At 45.9% G+C, this 22,099-nt stretch overlaps 1 protein-coding gene and 1 long non-coding RNA gene across 2 annotated transcripts in view; one reads left to right on the forward strand and one right to left on the reverse strand.

Annotated features, from left to right (window-relative positions):
- The window catches only part of LOC139277159 (protein FAM3C-like), a 118,766-nt gene that overhangs the window by 30,851 nt on the left and 65,816 nt on the right, over positions 1–22,099 (forward strand). The window lies entirely within an intron of this gene.
- On the reverse strand, positions 4,488–11,925 carry LOC139276704 (uncharacterized). The gene is made up of 3 exons (XR_011595977.1): positions 11,840–11,925; positions 11,133–11,185; positions 4,488–4,508 (listed from the first exon to the last, which is right to left on the reverse strand). It is a non-coding gene; the product is annotated as an uncharacterized lncRNA (long non-coding RNA).

The following is a 22,099-nucleotide window of genomic DNA, read 5'->3' on the forward strand; positions in this document are numbered from 1 at the left end:
CTACACCACTGCTGGTGGTAGGCTGCTGTGAATGATATTGGGGCCCTTGAGATGCTCGTAGCTGGTGACCAATGGGAGCTCAAGCCTGTAAAGGCACAACTGCAGACTGGAGCTCACACGCTCCAGGAGAGATTGCAGAGTGGAAATGGCATGCAACAAAATGCCGCATGTGTTGGAAGTGGACTCCATACTTTCAGACATGGTGCTCAAAGTCCTTGGCAGGCCTTCGAATGCCTCATTAAATCGCTGGTGTGTCTCAAGCATTTTTATGTCCATGGCCGCACACCAGATGTCGGCATCTCGGTCTCGCTCAGCAGATCTAGGAAAGGACATTGGTTGAAGTGACTCGTCCCTGCCACCAGCACCTGCTCCTGCTCACTTACGCTGTGTGATTCACCAGGTGCAGATCTCTCCAACTCACCATCTATCCCACTCAGGGTGGGAATCTGTGTGCTGGTGCTTGGGAGGGATAGAGCACCTGATGGTGCTTTCTCAGGAGGGATGTCATCCTGCAGTATCCCCTTCAGGAGCTTCTTCAGGAGCTTGTTGTTGCTGAGAAGGACCTAGAGGAAAGAGGAAGGGACAAGAGTCAGGATGGCAACGAGAGACTGGAAATCTGTAAATGAAAGACGTGACCACAGTGGTTGAGGTTTTGAAGTTGGCTGAAGCTGTAATTGCTTGTGGTTCATGAAGGGCTACAAATAAAGAGCAGTCACCCTACTCTGACAAGCTGCTAGCCTCTCCATCTCTAAGGCTACTTTCCCCGGATGTCCCACTTATTTCCATCGCCTCCTGCTTCACTTGGATGTGGGCCGTGCTGTTGGATCTTCATCCACTGCTCTTATTTATTTCTCAAGTTGTGCACTGTCTTCTCTTTGCTGATCTACACTTCTTCCTAAACTAGATTCAGGTCCTTGAGGTGATGCTACTGAGAAGGCAAGTGCACATATGTGGAGCTTCTGTATGCTGCGCATAAACTGAGAGGGAAAAGAAGCACATTGTTGCTGGTGAGGGATGAAGATGCAGGGATGGTAATTGGTCAGAATGCTGAAGGATGGAGGGGGGTGACAATGTCCAGTTACAATGCAAGAGGTGGGGAAAGGGGTACTTGTGCTCGTCTTTGCTGATCTTGTGAGGTCATTAAACTGGATCCACATCCTTGAGATGGTGCTCCTGCTACTTACTTCTTCTGCCACCTTGAACCTTGCTTTCTTAAAGAGGCTGTTAGGTATCTTCTTCCCCCTTCATGGGAAAAGCACTCCTCCTGACTCTGACCACTGCCAGCAACACTCCAAGGAGGCGTCAAACACCTGAAGGCAACTCTTCCCCTCCTTCCAGCCATGTTCCAGAAATGGAGATGGAAAGAATAATGAATTCAGTAAATAGGACCTCCATTTCAGGGGAGCCTTCACCCTTTAAATATCCCAACTTGTGAATTGGAAATTGTGCAATAAAGCTGGGTGGGTGGCCTGCTGCCATCATTATTGGCTAGACAGCCTGCTAATCAGATTATAATGAGGCCCAGCAGTTCAAAATGGCTGCCGGCTGTATCGCCCCCCCCCCCCCGCCCCCTCAACACCATGCCCCATGCACTGATCCTGCTCTGGGTTAAAATTGCCCCCATTGTCTTCGAAATCATGCTGTTAAAGCATTCAAAAAATTCTCTTATTAGGTATTTTAACACAGGCTTTAATGTTTTTGTTACTAACATTATACAGCACAATTTCAAGTGTGTGAAATTTGAAGAATGATTATTACGGTATATCATAATATGTCCGATTTATAGCTTATCAGATCCACCAAAGACATCTTCCCATCTTCTTGGGTTCAGTGGTGTCAGTCACTCCCATAAACAATCAGAACATTTTACTTTTAATAAGCGTTGGCTCACACAGCCCAACTTGTACAGTAGCGGCAGCCAAGGATTAATAATGAATCTCCTTGTGACCTGAACTTGATATCCATGTCCTTTGCATTTATATTTCTCCAATTTTTCCAAAGGCAAACCAAAGTAACACCATTTGCGGCAAGGCTCGATTTGAATTGTCAACTTGTTTTATTACACAGTAAGGTGAATATCCAGCAATCAGACCAATTACCATCCCTGCATCTTCATCTTCAAATTCTCTTAGTTAATTCGGCACAACTTATATAGATAAAGATATAAAAATTATGGAGACCCTACACTGCTCCACTAGAGTGGGTCATCTTCCTTAATTTAAACAGAATGACTCCTCTACACCCTGATATTTTTGACCCTGCCTTTCTTGGGGCTGTTCTGCTTTAAGCTGCTGCTTCTGTTACAAATACTCAGCTGTTTTTTATGTGTCTTGACCATGAGTTTCGGGACATGATCCAAAACCTCCCAGCAGAATATGTGAGAAGCGTTTATTAATTAGGGAGACGAGCCACCAAAATTGCTTATTATTTACAGTGTATGAGGAAACTAGCCAGCCCGCCAATCATATTGTAATGAGGCCCAGCACTTCAAAATGGCTGCCGGCTGCTTTTTCTTTATAATCCTTCCTGTGCCAAAATGATGAAAAAATTCATGAAAAGTGACAGTCACTTACAGACTGTCATGTATATCACACTACTGTATATAACTGTATCTTACCATGCTATACTGTAACTAGATATGACCTGTAACCATAAGCATACTTTACCACCAGGGGTGCACTTGCAGGAGACACTGCATACCTGTTCCACACAGGTATATAAAGGCAGGTCTCAGGCAAGTGTGGCACTCGAGAGCTGTGAAATAAAGGTGCAGGTCCAGAGTGACCTTGACTTCAGCATGTGCCTCGTGTAAGTCTGTACTGCAGGGTCAGGACTTTACACAGACGGTGACTAAAATTCCATGGGTAGAAGACACTGAGGCGCAGTTAACTCCTTATTTGTAAAGACAGTTTTATGTGTTTATTATTTACTTAAAATATTTTATTTGTTGCCTCCAAAATCAATTTGCTGATTAAACCTAACGTTTCATAGTTACAAATATTTTGCTTGATTTCGGACCTAAACAGGTAGATATTTGCTCATGGCTAATTTCACCTGATTTCCTGACCTGAATTCAGGAAAAACTAAAAACCAAAATAGACATGCCTTAATGTGTAAGCCTTGGCACTTGGTATCAGTAGGCCTTTCAACTACAAGAAGCCTCACAGTGGAGCAATTATATCCTCACCCATATACTTCTGGCAAGGAACCTTGGATAGAAAACAGGAGTGGGAATGCTAGACGATTCTGTCCATCCTTAACCTCTGAGGTCAATTGAAGAACCCCTACTACCCTCTTAGCTGACATCAATTAACTCAGTGCTAATAGGGATTCTTTAAACATATGTGTGCTTGATACACCTCATCGAACATATCTTTTTTATTTGTTCATGGGATGTGGGTGTCGCTGACAAGGCCAGAATTATTGCTCATACCTAATTGCCCTTGAGAAGGTGATGGTGAATCATCGTCTTGAACTGCTGCAGTAGCAGTTTGGCACAACTGTGTGGCTTGTTAAGAATCAGCCATATCTTGGCCAGACCAGGTAAGGATGACAGATTTCCTTCCCAAAAAGATGTTAGTAAAACAGATGGGTTTTTACAAAAATCCAGTGGTTTCAAAGTCACCGTTGCTAGCTTTTTATTCCAGATTTATTTAATTAACTGAATTTAAATTCCCCAGCTGCCGTGGTGGGATTTGAACACATATCTCTGGATCATCAGTCTGGACCTCTGGTTTACTAGTCCAGTAACATAACCATTGTACTATTGTACCCATATATGCATGATATGACCACTGTTTTTGCTGCAAAAGTGGTGAAAATAACTGCCAATTCAATTTGAAAATAATTGAAAAACCCTGAAAGTTTAGTGTAAGCAAAAAAAGAACGAACTGAAGGTTGGACAGTATCCTTCCTTCCAGAATGAGCAGCATATGTACTCAGCAGATGTAACATGAAACACAATATGTTTTGAAAGCTTGTCGGAGGATCAAGTAAAACAGGATTTTCAAGATCAAGTTATGGATTGCGAGCAAAACACAGCCCAAGGTTAGGGAGGGAGCTCATTGTTCACCTTATTTTAGATGACGGTGATCAGAATGTTTCATTTTTAAGATTCCTTTGCTGATAGTTGTGCAAGTTTCTTGTCATGGTTGAAGTGAACAGTTTATTTGCGTTTCTCTTTTATTGCTGTGTATTTTCATATGAAAGGAAAAGATCAAGAATGCAGCAACAGTCATTCATTGTTCCAGCCATTTTAACAAGTGTGAACTGAAAGGCATGGTCACAAAAATACACAGACCTTTTCGCAGAGATCTTGAGCAAAAAAGCACTTTTCTTTTTTAGTGAGGCTTAAAAATAAAATGAAGGTACCTTTAAATCGGAAGTGCTCATTATCCCGTGGGGCCTGCAGAACCTGCTCTTACCAACAAACATAGCCGGGTTCACAATCTCCTGCCTGTGCTGTGCACATACATCCCAAATCTGCAGTATACTTTGGTTTTGTCACACTGGAGAGAGATAAAAGTAAAATATTGCTATGAAGCCAGGGCTTTCTAAGCATTCATACCACCAGTAAAAGCCCCCTGCTAAAACTTTGGCTATGGGGTGTAACATAAAAAAGTAGCCAGTTGTTATACTTGAGCTGCATCCTGGCTGAGCTGGAAAGACAAACTCCGAAGAAACTTGTGCTTTCTTCCTACTTGAGAAACACAGGGGTGAATTTTAACCCCCAAAACAGGCGGGTTGGGGTCGGGTCAGATGTTAAAATTTTCAAAATCTCAAACCCGACCCCAACCCACCCACTTCCGGGTTTAACAGGGGCGGTCAGCCAACCTGTTCCCAGGAGGTGAATTAGCATTTTAAATATATTAATGAGGCTGGAAGCCTTTGATTTAAACTGCTTTGCAGGTTTTACTGTGGCTGGCCGGGTTTCCCAGCTCTCAGGAATCCTGGCAACTAAAGCAAGGCGAGGACGGCTTCAGGGGGAAGGTTAAGTGCTCTCACAGCACTGCTTGTGGGCCAAGAGGAGCAAGCGTGCTTCCCTCCCGGCCCCACAAACTCCCCTTCATCGGACTCCCCCTAAACAAAGACCCCCGGGGTCGGGGATCGGACCCCCCCCCCCCCCCATGCTCCCAGTAACAGCAGCAAGCTTATCCGCCTGGTCCTACAGCCTGCTCCGGAGTCCTCCCTGCCTGACTGAAATCCATGAGATGAAAGTTGTATCACATTTATCAGTCAAGAGTTTTTCTGGAGCTGGGCATCTTGCGACCTATGTCATTAGTTAGTCTTTTTTCTGCATCCTTCAGTTCAAACATTTTTTGTGCCATAAATTGTTGGAAGTTATAATGGTGTGGCAAGGGCAACAGGGCATTAGTGAACGGCAGGACCAACAGTGCATCACCTTAACCAATGAGATTTAAGGATTTAGGACCCAAAATTCAACAACTTAACGCCCAATTACGACCCAATTACCGCCCAGAAATACAAGTTTCGCCGCAAAAAAACACATTTACCGCCCAGATACCATCTGGCGGTAAATTCCACAGTCATTACTGCTGGGCGGTATTCGATATTGTCCGCCCATACATTACTGCCCAAATACCGTCCAAAATGGAAGTTTCGTCATTAAGATCCGTTTACCACCGGACCTTAATACCGTCCTGAAAAAGCAGGTCTTACTGGATCTTAAGTTGGCGGTATGTACACAGAACTGACAGGTCTGTTTGATATTACACAGATCTTTCTAGTTCTCCACAGTTTGATGTATTTTTTTAATGGATTGTAGTATTTTCTACTTTTAGGCAATAATATAAATGGTCTAATAAAGCCTTATTTACTCCTTTAGTCTCTCACTCACTCACTAATCTCACTCACATTAGACTCTCATCCCCCAGTCTCTCATCCCCTAGTCTCTCACGCCCCAGTCTCTCTCCACCCCCAGTTTCTCCTCCCCCCAGTCTCTCTCCTTCCCCTAGTCTCTCTACTACCCCCAGTCTCTCTCCTACCCCCAGTCTCTCTCCTCCCCCCCAGTCTCTCTCCACCCCCAAGTCTCTCTCCACCCCCAGTTTCTCCTCCCCCCAGTCTCTCTCCTACCCCCAGTCTCTCTCCCCAGTCTCTCTCCTACCCCCAGTCTCTCTCCTACCCCCAGTCTCTCTCCTCCCCCCCAGTCTCTCTCCTCCCCCCCAGTCTCTCTCTCCCCCCAGTCTCTCCTCCCCCCAGTCTCTCTCATCCATCAATCTCTCTTACCCCACCAGTTTCTTCCCCCCCCAAGTTTGTCACACCCCCTACAGCGATCTCTCTCCCCCCCTCCCCACACCGATCTCACTCTCTTTCCCCCCCCACACAGCAATCTCACTCTCTTCCCCTCCCCCCGCACTACACAGTGATCTCACTCTCTCCCTCCACCACACAGCAATCTCACTCTCTTCCCCCCCCACACAGTGATCTCACTCTCTCCCCCCACCACACAGCAATCTCACTCTCTTCCCCCCCCCCACACAGCGATCTCACTCTCTCCTTCCCTCCCTCAGCGATCTCACTCTCTTCCCCGCCACCCACAGCGATCTCACTCTCCTCCCCCAACAGCGATCTTACCCTCTCCCCCCCTGCGCCCCCCCCCCTCCACAGCGATCTCTCTCCCCCCATCCCCACACAGCTATCTCAGGCCGGCAGTCTCAGGCCTCTCGTATCTGCCTCTCGGGGGGCGGAGCTTGACAGCCACGGGCGCACAACTCGGCAGCCGAAGATTCCCGAGTTGAAAGGCCTCCTTTGCCGGTCACTGCCCGTTGCACTCTGCTCCGCCCACTTCGCCCCGGCGGTACCGGGCAGTAAAAAAATCACACACCGCCCGGGGACCATCAAAAAATGTGAAAAACTTGGGGTTCACCAAATTCGGGCCCTTAGAAAGAAAAAGACAAAGAAGGAGGATGGATTAGAATCAAATCAGGTGCAGAATGTGGGAAGGGAGGACCTTGAGACAATCACTATCACTAGGGGATAGTGCTGGACAGGCTAATGGGACTCAAGGTAGACAAGTCCCCTGGTCCTGATGAAATGCATCCCAGGATATTAAAAGAGATGGCGGAAGTTATAGCAGATGCATTTGTTAAAATCTACCAAAATTCTCTGGACTCTGGGGAGGTGCCATCGGATTGGAAAGCAGCTTATGTAACGCCTCTGTTTAAAAAAGGGGGCAGACAAAAGGCAGGTAACAATAGGCCGGTTAGTTTAACATCTGTAGTGGGGAAAATGCTTGAAGCTATCATTAAGGAAGAAATAGTGGGACATCTAGATAGGAATAGTGCAATCAAGCAGACGCAACATGGATTCATGAAGGGGAAATCATGTGTAACTAATTTACTGGAATTATTTGAGGATATAACGAGCATGGTGGATAGAGGTGTACCGATGGATGTGGTGTATTTAGATTTCCAAAAGGCATTCGATAAGGTGCCACACAAAAGGTTACTGCAGAAGATAAAGATACGCGGAGTCAGAGGAAATGTATTAGCATGGATAGAGAATTGGCTAACTAACAGAAAGTAGAGAGTCGGGATAAATGGGTCCTTTTCAGGTTGGAAATCGGTGGTTAGTGATGTACCACAGGGATCGGTGCTGGGACCACAACTGTTTACAATATACATAGATGACCTGGAAGAGGGGACAGAGTGTAGTGTAACAAAATTTGCAGATGACACAAAGATTAGTGGGAAAGCGGACACAGAGAGGCTGCAAAGAGATTTAGATAGGTTAAGCGAATGGGCTAAGGTTTGGCAGATGGAATACAATGTCGAAAAATGTGAGGTCATTCACCTTGGAAAAAAAACAGTAAAAGGGAATATTATTTGAATGGGGAGAAATTACAACATGCTGCGGTGCAGAGGGACCTGAGGGTCCTTGTGCAGGAATCCCAAAAAGTTAGTTTGCAGGTGCAGCAGGTAATCAGGAAGGCGAATGGAATGTTGGCCTTCATTGCGAGAGGGATGGAGTACAAAAGCAGGGAGGTCCTGCTGCAACTGTACAGGGTATTGATGAGACTGCACCTGGAGTACTGCGTGCAGTTTTGGTCACCTCACTTAAGGAAGGATATGCTAGCTTTGGAGGGGGTACAGAGACGATTCACTAGGCTGATTCCGGAGATGATGGGGTTACCTTATGATGATAGATTGAGTAGACTGGGTCTTTACTCGTTGGAGTTCAGAAGGAAGAGGGGTGATCTAATAGAAACATTTAAAATAATGAAAGGGATAGACAAGATAGAGGCAGAGAGGTTGTTTCCACTGGTCGGGGAGACTAGAACTAGCGGGCACAGCCTCAAAATATGGGGGAGCCAATTTAAAACCGAGTTGAGAAGGAATTTCTTCTCCCAGAGGGTTGTGAATCTGTGGAATTCTCTGCCCAAGGAAGCAGTTGAGGCTAGCTCATTGAATGTATTCAAGTCACAGATAGATAGATTTTTAACCGATAAGGGAATTAAGGGTTATGGGGAGCGGGCGGGTAAGTGGAGCTGAGTCCACGGCCAGATCAGCCATGATCTTTTTGAATGGCGGAGCAGGCTCAAGGGGCTAGATGGCCTACTCCTGTTCCTAATTCTTATGTTCTTATGTAGAAAGAGAAATAAAGAGGAAGATTGGATTAAGAGAGAAAGGAACAAAGGGACAAAGGAAAAGTAAGAAAAGAAAAAAAAATTGACATTTTTTAAATCTCCAAGAATAATTCACTACCTGTAGGAATGAGACTACACCGTTTCAATTGTTCCCTTTCTATTCCAGAGAGGTTGATTGGCATTTCATTAACAATGATCATTTCATTAAAATGGTACTTAAACTCTTAATAACCAGACTTAACTTTCCATGGTGACTTTAATGAGCAATTAATGTGCAAATACAGCTAGTTCTTAAAAATATCGAGGCGTTTAAAGAGTGAAATGCCTTTTGTATAAATCGATCAGCAGGTTCTGGAGACTCTCAACTTATGGCGTATCACTTAATCCCCGGAATTTGCTGGCCGATTTGTGCATTAATAATGGTGTGCGTCATTAACACACTGTTATATTTCCTGCAAAATCGGGCTATTATGTATGAACAGAACCACATGTCATTAATCAGGTGTCCTCTAAATCTGCTTAACCGTGGGCTCAATTTTCCCCAAAGCTTTTTTTTGGCGTACTTGAAGAGTTACACCCATTTTTTGAGGGCCCAAGTACGCCAAAAAAATGTTTTCTAAGTTTCTCCATTGGATTTATTCCTTTTGGAGTGGCCTAACCTGTCCTTTAGTTTTGGGGGTGGAGTCTTGATCAAAAAGATCGGGTTGCCATGGTAACCAGGCACACAATGCAGGCTGAGGCTGCAAAGTGAAACATACAGCCAGCTTGCAACACATTAAAACACATTGCAGCAACTTAAAAACACACTAAAATACATTGCAGCAACTTACCTCCAATTAGTAAAGTCGCCCCACCCCACCGCCCCCCAGCGGCTGGCTCCTGATGCCGGTGCCGATCCCCACCCTAGCCCTTGCCGAAGGGCTTGCCGGTCTGTTTCCCTCATCTGACCCTGGCATCGAGTGGCTTCCCAGCCCACTCCCCCGCCCGACCTTGGCCCTGAATATCCTCCCGGTCCGCTCCCCCGCCCCTAACCCAGGTCGAATTACCTCCTCCCTCCTGGTCCCCACACCTAGCTATACTGAAAGGCTTTCTCCCCCCTCTTTTCCCTCTCTCTCTTACCTTTCCTGCTGTTGCTGTCCGGGCATCTGCTGCACTTACCTGCGCCGATTTCCTTAACTCTCCAGAAAGTTTTTCTGCAAAGGCCACATACGCTGGCTTGAGCAGAACTGGAGTAACTCTCAGCTGGCCAAACTTGCCTAAATGGCCAGAATTGGCACGGGTGGTAGGTTACACCCTTTTGGCTGAAAAAAAAACTTACCTAAAAACATCGTAACTAACTGAGTTACGCTGGTGCAAATTGATCGGGGAAACTGTAGTTTTTTTTAAACAGGCCAAAAAAAGCAGCCAGCTCCAAAAAAATGGCGCAAATCACTGGGGAAAACTGAGCCCAGTATTTTTAGGTTTATAGACCGCGCACCCATATTGCCTTGAGGACACTATTACCTGGAGCTTTTGCTAGTTGGAGCCATTCTCAATTTCCAATACTGCTGGGTCTAGACCCAGCCTATGATCCCTTGGATTCCTATTTAGAAGTCTTTCTGTCTTCCTCAGTGAACTGGGTGTATTCTTATTATTATTTTTCATAGAAGTTGTGTACAACTGAGTGCCTGCAGCTAGGGTGGTGAAAAAATTCAGACACAGGGACTTTATGCAAGCTTATTGTTTTCTGCCCCAAGCCTCTGTTGACTCTTGTGTCACCTCCCAGGGAATTTGAGCCTCAGTTACAGCCATTCTCTGAGGTGCCATTGAAGAGTACTTAATACTAAAAGGGCCTGTATGAATATTATTTCCCATGCACTCTGCCTAGCGTACTCAGTGACTGCTAATTATTGTGAGTCACTGATACGTTTAAAAGTGCAGCCCCATGGTCAATCCTTGCTAAATCGGTATTACTGATGGTTAAACACCATGTTCGTTCCACAATCAAATATGCTCAAAATGGATGAATAAAAATCTGCCTCTTTCCATGTGAAGATTGCTTTTATCCCATCTTGTATTTCTCATAGATTCCCCTACACCTGGCTCCACATTGACTTGCATTATTCTGTGCCCCCGCTCCCCGCACCCCGCCCCCTCACCCCGCCCCCTCCCGCCTCAACCACCTGTGAGTCTATGCATAACTACCTGTAATCCTGTTCGTGCTCAGGTTTCCTGCATTGTCATTACCAATAAAACAAAACTTGAGTGAAGTAGGGTATGGCTTGGAAGTCACACCTACCTTTTCTTAGGTTTACAACTCATTTAAAATCCAGATTGTTTTCCATGCAATAGTGAGTTTAGAAGTTATAAAGTTCCAATTCCTGTAATTGGTGCAGTCAATGAGCGCAAAGAATATTGCACATGAAAGACGCTTCAGATTTGTTTCATTGGTATTGGCTGGTAATAATAGAAGCATAAAAGTTAATCTGGCAACCTACCCATAGGATAATTCCAGATTAAGAGCCCAAAATTATGAATAGCTACTCACAGATTGAAACTTGTTTTCATTACAGCAAGGATATGAAGTAGGTCTTTAAATTGCTATGAAGAATGAATGATGTAGATTTCAGCAGGTTATTTAACTTGGATCATGAGCACAGCACAAGAGGAAAACTCTGATGACCGTATCCTGTCCCACTCACCCATCACCTCAGTTCTCATTTCCCACATTACAAAAGTACTTCATTGGCTGTAAAGCACTTTGAGATGTCCGGTGGTTGTGAAAGGCGTTATATAAACGTAAGTCTTTCTTTCTTTTCTTTCTCACTAACCTACGTTGGCTCCAGGTCCCTGTACTCCACAAATGTAAAATTGCCATTCTTCCTGGCCTTGCCTTTCTCTATCTTTGTTCGGGATGGGGATTGTCCTCCAGTGTTACAATCTCCATCCCGAACTCTCCATTTCTCTGACTCCGACCTCTTGTACACTTCCCCATCCCTTCACTCCACCATTGGTGGCCCTATCTTCAGCTGCCTTTGCCCCACATGCTGCAATTCCTACCTTAAGCTCACTCTCCACCTCCACCTTTTTTTAACAGCATCCTTAAAACCCACTTCTTTGACTAAGCTTTTGGTCATCCCTCCTAATATCTCTTTTGGTTTGGTGTCTATTTTTCTCTACACTTTTGTGAAGCATTTTAGGACGTTTTTCTAAGTTAAAGTCACTATATAAATGCAAGTTTACGTGAGTAACAACCTTCATGCAAGAATTAAGATCAGGGAGGAGAAATTCACTGTCGCCCCATTTGGGGCACTCATTTTTAAAAGTTTGAAAAGTTAGCACCAGGCCCTAACAATTCCAAACTTTTAAAAGATTTGCCATTTGCGCTCCAAGAGGGAAGTGGAGCGCTAAATCAAGTGCTCCACTTCCTTCTTGGAGCACCAACGGAAGCAGGCGGCGCAGAGATATCTGCAGCACCGGGCCATGCATCACTGCCGCGTTCAACAGATCCTTCCCTCCCTTAAGGAGGAGGGCCATCGCTGCAGGCTCTGCAATATAAAAGATACATACTTGGATCACAAAGGAAGCGGCGATCTCGCGTGATCAGCCCGACACTCAAGCAGAGCACTGAACGATCGCGGGCAGGCACCCACAAAAAAAACGGCAACAAGAGAGATACTTCTTTTTACTTACCTCGGCCAGCCCACCTTTAATTATCACCCCTCCTAAGCGGCCGGCTTCCTGATGCATGCCTCCTGCAGCTATCGGCGCTTTCATCCGTTGCTGTATGCAGGGGGCGGAAGTCAATTTCGGGTCCGGGGCCCTACCGGGGCGATGCACAGAATGAAGATGTCACAATCTCCGGGCACAGGAGATCGGGACACAATGCGCCACGACAAAACTCCAGCCGAATATGGCAGCGCTGTGCCCGGTCACAACGGCATTTGTGCCCAGTTAGCAACCCCGCAGGGGCGCTAACAGGAGGCGCAAAGGCACCCAATTTCTCCTCCTTGGAGTTTCAGAGTGATAGATATGTGAAATAGACTGCTGGTTAATGCTATGTTAATTAGTATCTTTAAAAAGTTGATGCATAAATATTGTTAAAAATAGGATTGAGGTTTTTAAGAATAAGTAAAGGGAAGGATGATTGAATGCTAACTGGGTCACAATTCCTGACTTGGTGGGATCCCAGAAATGAACGTAATTGCTTGAAGATTTACAATGCACGATGTGAGGTTAGATAAATATTCTGGACTTTTTCTTGATTTGGCTTTAGGTGCAAGAGAAACTTGTAGAATTGTTCCTCAGGAAATTAAATGGTTTGAGTTAAGCCCAAAAAAGAAGTTTATTGTGTTTGGCCTGTATGCGGAGTGGATTGAATGGCCTTTCCTTGTACCTTGTTTTCTTGTGTCCTTATACTGAAAATCAAGTGCAGGAAGACTGCACCGTGTTTTGCGGAAAAAGCTGAAAACTTCATGAAAGGCAGCACCACATGCCACCATTCCTATTCTTGATGCTAAATCAAGAAGAATTCTCACAAAATTTCTGCTGACAGGCAACTTAAAACAAATAGCTTTTCTTTTCCTTTGTGGCAATGCTACATTTATTGCCCATCTCTAGTTGCCTTCTTTATGGTGATAGTGCCCCCACAATGGTATTAGGTAGTGAATTATATAGGTAGGGATATTTTTAAAAAATTGGTTCCTGGCAAAAACACGAAGGCAGAATATTATCTGAATGGCGGCAGATTAGGAAAAGGGGAGGTGCAACGAGACCTGGGTGTCATCATTCATCAGTCATTGAATGTTGGCATGCATGTACAGCAGGCGGTGAAGAAAGCAAATGGTATGTTGGCCTTCATAGCAAAGGGATTTGAGTATAGGAACAGGGAAGTCTTACTGCAGTTGTACAGGGCCTTGGTGAGGCCCCACCTGGAATATTGTGTTCAGTTTTGGTCTCCTAATCTGAGGAAGGATGTTCTTACTATTGAGGGAGTGCAGCGGAAGTTCACCAGACTGATTCCTGGGATGGCAAGACTGACATATGAGGAGAGACTGGATCGACTGGGCCTGTATTCACTGGAGTTTAGAAGGATGAGCGGGGATCTCATAGAAACATATAAAATTCTGACGGGACTGGACAGGTTAGATGCAGGAAGAATATTCCCGATGTTGGGGAAGTCCAGAACCAGGGGACATAGTCTTAGGATAAGGGGTAAGCCATTTAGGAATTAGATGTGGAGGAACTTCTTCACTCAGAGAGTTGTTAACCTGTGGAATTCCCCACCACAGAGAGTTGTTGATGCCAGTTCAAGAGGGAGTTAGATATGGCCCTTGCGACTAAAGGGATCAAGAGGTATGGAGAAAAAGCAGGAACGGGGTACTGAAGGAATGATCAGCCATGATCTTATTGAATGGTGGTGCAGGCTCAAAGGGCCGGATGGCCTGCTCCTGCACCTATTTTCTATGTTTCTATGTGGGCGTCACTGGCAAGGAAAACATTTATTGCCTATCCCTAATTGCCTTTGAGAAGATGGTAGTGAACTGCATTTTTGAACTGCTGCAGTCCGTGTGGTGAAGGAACTCCCACAGTGCTGTTAGGGAGGGAGTTCCAGGATTTTGACCCAGCGACGATGAAGGAACGGCAATATATTTCCAAGTCAAATGGTGTGTAACTTGGAGGGGAACTTGCAGGTGATGGAGTTCCCGTGCGCCTGCTGCTCTTGTCCTTCTAGGTGGTAGAGGTCATGGGTTTGGGAGGTGCTGCCGAAGAAGCCTTGGCAAGTTGCTGCAGTGCAGCTTGTCGATGGTGCACACTGCAGGCATGTTGCACGGTGGTGGAGGGAGTGAATGTTTAAGGTGGTGGATGGGGTGCCAATCCAGTGGGTTGCTTTGTCCTGGATGGTGTCAAGCTTCTTCAGTGTCGCAGCAAAGTAGTTATGTTTGAATGTTTAAAACAACCATAGACTAAATAGTGGGGGGGGAGGGTTCAAGTGAGGGGAGATTTAGAAAGTTAAAGAGAAAGGACAAGGCAATAGTGCAAGATAGCGATAGGGGTAATGATAACCAGAGTGTGACAGGAAGGAACAGAGCATACAAACATAAGAGTACACCAGCAAATTGGGTCAGAATAGGGAAAATGGTAAAAAAAACTGTCCTGTATCACACATTACTGTATATAACTGTATCTTACCATGCTATACATGACTGTAACTGGATATGACTAACAATAAGCATACCTTACCACCAGGGGTGCACTTGCAGGAGACACTCCATACCTGTCCCACTGAGGTATATAAAGGGAGGTCTCAGGCAAGTGCAGCACTGGAGAGCTGGAATTAAAGGTGCAGGTCCTGAGTGACCTTGACCTCAGCATGTGTCTCGTGTAAGTTAGTACATTAGAGTCAGGGCATAACAGTGGCGACGAGTTATGGGATCCACAGAATGGCTACCAACAGCTCAGATGAGAAATACAATGCTGGAGACAATTGGGATGACTTTATAGAAAGGCTCCAGCAAAGCTTTGTGACCAAATGCTGGCTGGGTGACAATAAGGCAGACAAGAGAAGAGCCCATCTCTTGACCAGCTGTGGCTCGAAAACATATGCTTTAATGAAAGACCTGCTGGCACCCGAGAAACCAGCAAGCAAGTCATTTGAGGAGTTGAGCACACTGTTGAGAGACCACTTGAAGCCAACGAGCAGCCTCCACATGGCCAGACACAGGTTCTACGACTACAGACGCTGTGTGGGCCAAAGCATACCCGACTTCGTGGCAGAACTTCGGAGGCTGGCTAGTTCATGTGAGTTCCCCGATGAACTAAGGGGAGAAGTACTGAGAGACTTTTTTATTGAAGGAATAGGCCACGCAGGCATATTCTGAAAGCTTATAGAGACTAAGATCTTGACTCTAGAGGCAGCAGCACTGGTCGCACAGACGTTCTTGGCAGGCGAAGAAGAAATGAAGCTGATCTATACTTTGGGTATGACAACCAACAAGACATCGGAACAAGGGGTTCACATTGTGAAACAAACCGCTACCCCCACACACAGACAAAGGCAGGAGAGCAGACCTTCAACAGCAGACAGTGGCGCCAGAAGCCATTAAAATCAAGGGCCACATGAATGGCCGATCACACCTCATCAACCCACAATGCGAGCAATCAACAACAGATTGAGAGAAGCTCAAGGGAGATCAGCCAGACGCAGCTCATCCTTTGGAAACAATGGAAACGGTCTGTGTTGGAGATGTAGGGGAAGGCACTCAACAAGGGAGCGTCGATTTCAGCATGTCGTTTGCAGAAACTGCAACTACACAGGGCATCTGGCTCACATGTGCAGAAAAACAGCAGCTCGGCTGGTATATGAATCGGAAGGATCGGAAAGCGGACCAGAAGACGGAGCAGTGCACAGGATGCCGAGGTACAGCGGGTTAACACGATCAATGTCCACTGTTCTTACACCAAGACGCCTCCAATTATGATGAGGGTTCAACTCAACGGGATACCCGTCAACATGGAACTGGACACGGGGGCCAGTCAATCCCTAATGAGCGTTCAACAATTTGAACAGCTGTGGCCGCACAAAAGCAACAGACCAAAACTCACAAAGATCGACACCAAACTAAGGACCTATACTAAATAAATCGTCCCAGTCCTTGGCAGCGCCGTGCTCCCAGTCACACACAAAAGGATGGTGCACTGACTTTCCCTGTGGATTGTCCCCGGGGATCTCCCAGCCCTGTTGGGGAGAAGCTGGCTAGCAGAACTTAATTGGAAATGGGATGATGTTCACGCCATGTCGTCAGAGGAACGGACCTCCTGCTCAACAGTTCTAAGTCGTTTTGAACATCTCTTTCAGCCTTGTGTGGGCACTTTCAAAGGGGCTAAAATTAAAATCTACATCACACAGGATGCCAGACCGGTCCATCATAAGGCTAGAGCTGTGCCTTATGTGATGAGGGAAAAGATTGAAAACGAACTGGACCGGCTTCTGCGGGAAGGCATAATTTCTCTCGTGGAATTCAGCGACTGGGCAAGCCCCATCATCCCCGTCATGAAGCCTGATGGATCCGTGCGAATCTGTGGGGATTACAAGTCTACCATAAACAGAGTCTCCCTACAGGACCAATACCCGCTGCCCAGAGCGGAGGACCTATTTGCCACGTTGGCTGGAGGAAAATTTTTCTCAAAACTTGACCTCACATCTGCGTATATGATGCAAGAACTGACCGAAGAGTCTAAGCTACTCACCACCATCAACACACATCGAGGCCTTTTTGTGTACAATCGATGCCCATTCAGCATCAGGTCGGCAGCTGCTATATTCCAGCGCAACATGGAGAGTCTGCTCAAGTCCATCCCGGGGACGGTTGTGTTTCAAGATGACATACTCATCACGGGCAGGGACACCGATTCTCATCTCCGCAATCTTAAGGAAGTACTAAGTCGATTGAATCGGGTAGGCCTAAGAGTTAAGAAATCCAAGTGTCTGTTTCTCGCGCCCGAGGTTGAAATTTTGGGCAGAAGGATTGCCGCTGATGGAATCCGCCCAACAGAATCCAAAACCGAAGCAATTCGTCTGGCACCCAGGCCCCGTAATGTCTCGGAACTGCGCGCCTTTCTCGGGCTACTCAATTACTTTGGGAACTTTATGCAGAACTTAAGCACTCTGCTGGAGCCTCTCCACATGCTACTCAGAAAGGGGTGCAATTGGTTTTGGGGGACGCCCAAGAACGCGCCTTCAATAAGGCACGCAACCTTCTGTGTTCCAAGAGTGTTTTAGCCTTTTTTGACCCAGGAAAAAAGTTAGTCCTTACGTGTGATCCGTCAGCGTACGGGGTCAGGTGCGATTTGCAGCACGTCAATGATGCAGGTAAATTGCTGCCCGTTGCTTATGCCTCCAGGTCACTTTCGCGGGCGGAGCGCGGGTACGATATGGTTGAGAAGGAGGTGCTCGCGTGCGTATACGCTGTCAAAAAGATGCACCAATACCTTTTCGGGGCCAAGTTTGCATTAGAAACCGACCACAATCCCCTCACGTCCCTACTATCCGAGAGCAAGACAATCAACGCCAACGCCTCGGCACGCATTCAGCAGTGGGCACTCATGCTGGAGGCTTACGACTACACGATAAGGCACAGACCAGGCACAGACAACTGTGCCGACGCACTTAGCAGGCTACCCCTGGCGACCACAGAAGGGTCCGACGAACAGGACTGTGAGATGGTCATGGCAATCAATGCCTTTGAATCCACAGGTTCGCCCATGACAGCTGACCAAATCAGAGCCTGGACGACCAGCGACCCCACGTTATCTCTAGTTAAAAGATGTGTTTTAACCGGTGACTGGGCAGAGGCTCGCGATGCCTGCCCCGAGGAGGTCAAACCCTTCCATAGGCGCATGCATGAACTCTCACTACAGGCAGACTGCCTGATGTGGGGCAGCCGAGTAGTTATGCCCTTTTGAGGCAGGGAGCTCCATCGCGAGCACCCGGGGATCGTCCTTATGAAGACCATAGCCAGATCTCATGTCTGGTGGCTTGGCATTGACGCGGACTTGGAGCTCTACGTCCATCGGTACACCATTTGTGCTCCACTCAGTAATGCCCCCAGGGAGGCCCCCCTAAGCCCCTGGCCCACCAAACCGTGGTCGCGGGTGCATGTAGACTATGCGGGCCCATTCATGGGCAAAATGTTCCTCGTAGTCGTTGATGCATTTTCAAAATGGATCGAGTGCACCATTTTAAACTCGAGCACCACCTCCACCACTGTGGAGAGCCTTAGAACTATGTTTGCAACGCACGGCATTCCTGACATATTGGTCAGTGATAATGGTCCGTGCTTCACCAGCACAGAATTTCACGATTTTATAGTTGACCACGGTATAAATTACGTTAAGACAGCACCTTTCAAGACAGCCTCCAATGGCCAGGCGGAGCGAGCAGTGCAGATCATTAAACAAGGCATGCTCAGAATCCAAGGTCCCATGCTGCAGAGCCGCCTGTCGCGACTGCTGCTGGCATACAGATCTCGTCCGCATTCATTGACTGGGGTTCCCCCCATGCAACTATTGATGAAATGAACCTTAAAGACCAGGCTCTTGTTAATCCTCCCAGACATGCATGAAATTGTTGAGGCTAAGCATCAAAAGCTAACTGAGTACCATGACCGAAATTTGAGGGGGAGGTGGAATGAGATAGGGGATAAAGTGTTTGTGCTAAACTATGGCCGGGCTCACAAATGGCTTGCAGGGACAGTAACAGACAAAGAGGGAAACTGGCTACTGGTTGTACAAATGGACAATGGCCAAACCTGCCAGAGGCATGTAGACCAAGTAAAAAGTAGATTCACTGATAACACTGAAGAACCAGAGGCAGACTACAATGTGGAACTCACACCACACCTCGTGGGCAGACAGAGGGAACAACCTGAGGAAAGGGCAGTCTCAACAGACAGCCCAGGCGAGATACCAGCAATCACACCGAACAAAAAACAGGCACCAAGGCAAACAACTGAACCACAACTAAGACGCTCCATGCGAGAGCGCAGACCACCTGAGAGACTGAATCTATAAAGGCAATAAGACCTTGGGGGAGGGTGATGCCATGTCTCTCACATTACTGTATATAACTGTATCTGATCATGCTATACATGACTGTAACTGGATATGACCTGTAACAATAAGCATACCTTACCACCAGGGGTGCACTTGCAGGAGACACTCCATACCTGTCCCACTGAGGTATATAAAGGGAGGTCTCAGGCAAGTGCAGCACTGGAGAGCGGGGATTAAAGGTGCAGGTCCCGAGTGACCTTGACTTCAGCATGTGTCTCGTGTAAGTCAGTACATTAGAGTCAGGACATAACAAAAACAAAATTAAAGCTCTTTATCTGAATACACGCAGCATTCGTAACAAGATAGATGAATCGATGGCACAAATAGAAATAAATGGGTATGATCTGAAAGCCATTACAGAGAAGTGGTTGCAAGGTGACCAAGGCTGAGAACTGAATATTCAGGGATATTTGACATTTTGGAAGGATTAGCAGAAAAGAAAAGGAGGTGGGGTAGCTCTGTTAATAAAGGATGAGATCAGTACAGTAGTGAGAAATGATCTCGGCTCAGAAGATCAAGATGTAGAATCAGTTTGGGTGGAGATAAGAAATAATAAAGGAAAGAAGTCACTGGTGGGAGTAGTCAATAGGCCCCCTAACAGTAGCCACACTGTAGGACAGACCATAAATCAAGAAATAATGGGGCCTTGAAAGAGAAGTACTGCAATAATCATGGGTGATTTTAATCTTCATTTGGATTGGACAAATCAAATTGGCAATGGCAGCCTTGAGGACGAGGTCATAGAATGTATTTGGGATGGTTTCTGAGAACGATTGGTTGTGGAACCAACCAGGGAACAGGCTATTTTAGATCTGGTAATATGTAATGAGACAGGATTAATTAATGATTTCATAAGTAAAGGATCTTCTAGGAAAGAGTGATGATATGATAGCATTTCACGTTCAGTTTGAGGATGAGAAACATGGGTCTGAATCTAGTGATTTAAAACTTAAATAAAGGCAATTACAAAAGGTATGAAGACAGAGTTAGCTAAAGTGGACTGGGAAAATAGATTAAAGGGTAATACAGTTGATAAGCAGTGGCAGACATTCAAGGAAATAGTTCATAATTCTCAACAAAGATATATTCTAGTGAGAAAGAAAAACTCTACGAGAAGGATGAATCATCCCCGGCTAACTAAGGAAGTTAAGGATGGTATCAAATTGAAAGAAAAGGCATACAATGCAGCAAAGATTAGTGATAGGCTAGAAGATTAGGACATTTTTAGAAACCAACAAAGGATGACTAAAAAAAAAATAAAGAAGGAGAAAATAGATTGAGAGTAAACTAGCAAGAAATATTTAAACAGACAGTAAGAGCTTCTACAAGTATATAAAAAGGAAGAGAATAGCTAAAGTAAATGTTGGTCCCTTAGAGGATGAAACTGGGGAATTAATAATGGGAAACAAGGAAATGGCAGAGACTTTGAACGCATATTTTGTATTTGTCTTCATGGTAGAAGACAATAACAGTAGATAATCCAGGGCCAAAAGGGAGGAAGGAACTTAAAACAATCACTATCGTTAGAGAAAAAGTACTAGGCAAACTAATAGGACTAAAGGCTGACAAATCCCCTGGACCTGATGGCCTGCATCCCAGGGTCTTAAAAAAAGTGTCTGCAGAGATAGTGGATGCATTGGTTGTAATCTCCCAAAATGTCCTAGATGTTGAAAAGGTCCCAGCGGATTGGAAAACCGCAACTGTAATGCCCCTATTCAAGAGAGGGAAGAGACAGAAAGGAGGAAACTATAGACCAGTTAGCCTAACATCTGTCATTGGGAAAATGCTGGAATCCATTATTAAGGGTGTAGTAGCAGGGCATTAAAAAAATCATAATACAATCAAGCAGAGTCAACATGGTTTTATGAGAGGGAAATCGTGTTTGACAAAATTATTAGAGCTCTTTGAGGATGTAACGAACAGGGTGGATGAAGGGGAACCAGTAGATGTAGTGTATTTGGATTTCTAAAAGGCTTTCGATAAGATGCCACATAAAAGGTTACTGCACAAGATTAGAGAGCTCACGGTGTTGGGGGTAATATATCAGCATGGATAGAGGATTGGCGAACTAACTGAAAACAGAGAGTTGGGATAAATGGGTCATTTTCAAGTTGGCATTTGAGTAAATATTTTTTTCAAAGAAAAATCATTTGAGTTTATCTCAGGATATTTGAGGAGATTCTGGAGATTTAAAAAGAATGGGGCCTGTACTATCTCAGCCTGTATTGCTGACTACCTGTCTAATACAGGATCCAGATGGGAGAAGGTTTATTGAGTAGAGTTATCAGGGTAACGGAGGAGGTTGCAGACTGATGAGGGGGAGGTGGCCTTACTCCCAAACGATTTTCAGGGAGAAGCGCTCATACTTGGACCTGACCGATCGACAGGTCGTTCGAAGGGTGCGCTTCCGAAAAGAGGTGATCAGTGAGATTTGCCAGCTCATTAAGGCAGACCTGCAGCCCAGTACCTCCAACATTACTGCACTCTCTGTCGAGGTGAAGGTGACTGCGGCACTTTCCTTTTATGCATGCGGCTCTTTTCAGGCATCAGCTGGGGCCATATGCTGCATTTCTCAGTACGCTACTCGTCGCTGCATTCGACAGGTAACCGAAGCACTGTATGCACGCCGGATGGAATTTATAAACTTCCCAACGACCAGGGAGGCACAGAGTGAGAGGGCTTTGGGATTTTGCACGCATTGCCGGCTTCCCCAAGGTGCACGGTGCTGTTGACTGTACCCATATTGCCCTGCGAGCACCATTACAGGAGGCAGAGGTATACTGAAACCGTAAGGGATTTCACTCCCTCAATGTGCAGCTCGTATGTGACCATACGGAGCACATAATGGCAGTGAATGACTACTTTCCAGGAAGCATCCATGATGCGCACATCTTGCGTGAG

The sequence above is a fragment of the Pristiophorus japonicus genome, chromosome 12 (assembly GCF_044704955.1).
Source record: "Pristiophorus japonicus isolate sPriJap1 chromosome 12, sPriJap1.hap1, whole genome shotgun sequence".
NCBI lineage: Eukaryota > Metazoa > Chordata > Chondrichthyes > Pristiophoridae > Pristiophorus > Pristiophorus japonicus.